Source organism: Palaemon carinicauda, chromosome 33 (genome assembly GCF_036898095.1).
Source record: "Palaemon carinicauda isolate YSFRI2023 chromosome 33, ASM3689809v2, whole genome shotgun sequence".
Lineage (NCBI taxonomy): Eukaryota > Metazoa > Arthropoda > Malacostraca > Decapoda > Palaemonidae > Palaemon > Palaemon carinicauda.
The window spans coordinates 13,857,357-13,859,856 of NC_090757.1; the positions used below are offsets into that span (position 1 = coordinate 13,857,357).

Genomic DNA, 2,500 nt, shown 5'->3' on the forward strand with positions numbered 1-2,500 from the left:
AAAGTGTGACGGGCCGAGAGAGGCTGTGAATAAGAAGGTATGATGAAAGCAATTGAGTAACTTTATTACAGAACATCAGTTTATATATACATCAAGTCTGGGCAACAGGGACATAAATCATAACAGGCAATTTCATGTTCAACCGACGACCGTTTCTGTTAACAGTTAACGGTAAGAAAAACAAACATGTTTATTCAGGTCCCTGTCAGTGCGAAGAAGAAATGTCGCTATTATGAACGATCGTGCGACACACGGTTGGTACAATAGCCACGGAAGGAAAAAGGAAGACTTGATTGGAGTTGGTACTTTCGTTCATTAGGGACCTCAACAGACCAGACTCATTGTTGAGCCTATTGATATCCCTAATGGACGAAAGTACTAACTCCAATCAAGTCTTCCTTTTTCCTTCCGTGGCTATAATTCACATACATATATTTGTTTGTGTTACAGATAAGACACAATAACCTGGTTAATACAATTATTTTCGTTCAATCAAAGGGGAATCAAAATGAATTCTTGAAGAGACAATGTCAGAGTATTAACTAGAGTGTAAAGAGAAGAGGATGGAGATCCCCGTACACACCTGAGGAGGTAATGGGACTCTAGGTATTACCAAGGTATATAAAGCTCCCTTATTCTATATACCTTAGGTATTACCAGGCATTACCGTTTCTCGTCAGACTTTCTTTGATCTCTCTTTAGATATGATTTTTCACATCCCCTGACTTATATTTATCAAAAATACAATAAATATAATTTTTTGATATTAACTTCATAGCAAGCAATTCAGAATGATTTAAAAAGTGTTAAAGAAATTGCTAAATATATCTCGTCGGTTCTTACAATCAGGGAAACTCATCTGCAAATAAGAACATTGAAATCAGTCGTCAGTGTTTTATTTTTCATTGTGGATACTTTTGTCAATTCTCTATCAATATTTAATACTTTTTTAATTGCTTATGCTTCTTGAAGATTATTGTTGCTGATTATCATCATAATTACTCTCATAACATATTCATCACCAGTTACTCCACGCGTAACTCACTATGGTTAGTAATGCCACCTACATTCCAAGACCACAGTAATATACAAAAGCTATAAGAGGTCCTTTCAACAGTCTTTCTTCAAATGCTCACGGTATATCAGAAGGGAAATTGACTGTCAGGTATGTGTGTGTGTATATATATATATATATATATATATATATATATATATATATATATATATATATATATATATATATATATGTGTGTGTGTGTGTGTGTATATGTATATATATATATATATATATATATATATATATATATATATATATATATATATATATATATATATATATATATATATATATATATATATATATATATATATATATATATATATATATATATATATATATATATATATATATATATATATATATATATATATATATATATATAGAGAGAGAGAGAGAGAGAGAGAGAGAGAGAGAGAGAGAGAGAGAGAGAGAGAGAGAGAGAGAGAGAGAGAGAGAGAGAGAGAGAGTTAAAACAATTTAGTTTTTCTCACTAAAGGTGCGAGCGCTAGCATCACGCCAAAACCTTGTTACAATACAGTATACTAATAAAACACTGGCACTCATAAAATGGCGAAATATTAATAATGTCTTCAGAGCGTTGAAAACATTATTTATTTCCTAAGGCGTCTACCCTTTTCTGTGAGAAATGCAAGTAGGAAGTTCTGTGATGAAGAAAACTAGAATTTTGATGTTTGAAATTCCGGATTCAGAAATATGTTACAGATTTTACAGACTAATATTTTCTATTTAAGATTCTTTGTTCTTGAGGCGATATGTCATAGTCAGAGTAAAACATCAAGATAAATGTGAAGCTTGTGATAACGATAACACCAACAACAATAGTGTTATATATAAAATAAAATTATATAATCATTATCATAAAATTATGATTCTTATAAATCATCAATAGTAACAAGAATAACAATATTAATCTTATTAATAATAAAAATACATAAAAAGATGATAAAGAAGAATTGGAACGTAAATCCTTTTGCAAAATCTCTCAATAAAAATTATGATTGCAACTGCAAAGTTCATTTTGTATTTCCTCTTCTCTATTTGTCTCATTCCAATTTCTAAAGAATAAAATGATGATAATAATAACAATAATAATAATAATAATAATAATAATAATAATAATACTTATTATTATCTTAATAATAACAATAATAATAAAAATAAAAAAATAGTAATAATAATGATAATGATAATAATAATAATAATAATAATAATACAGTAATAATAATAAAACCGCCAGTGATCTATTAGAGAAACTATATAAAACTCCGAGTGTTTTTTTCTCATTTGATGGTGAATAATTCGTAAAACAATAAAATATGGTTAGGTGACATTCATGGTTTTTCTGACAACTTGAGGGATTTTGAGTTTCACTTTTCTCTTTTATACTTTATTAAACTTAAAGGAAACTATTATTTATTT

At 28.5% G+C, this 2,500-nt stretch overlaps 2 long non-coding RNA genes across 3 annotated transcripts in view; one reads left to right on the forward strand and one right to left on the reverse strand.

The window, feature by feature from the left end:
• LOC137626076 (uncharacterized) overlaps nt 1-2,500 on the reverse strand; it is a 563,951-nt gene that overhangs the window by 212,763 nt on the left and 348,688 nt on the right. Inside the window, exon 6 of one of the 2 annotated variants that reach the window (XR_011040976.1) lies at nt 462-859. The exons of the other annotated variant lie outside the window; for it this stretch is intronic. This is a non-coding gene — a long non-coding RNA (uncharacterized lncRNA). Of the gene's footprint in view, nt 1-461; nt 860-2,500 lie in introns of those variants that run through there. 2 annotated transcript variants of the gene reach the window in all.
• Nucleotides 1-2,500, forward strand: part of LOC137626074 (uncharacterized) — a 207,517-nt gene that overhangs the window by 97,038 nt on the left and 107,979 nt on the right. The window lies entirely within an intron of this gene.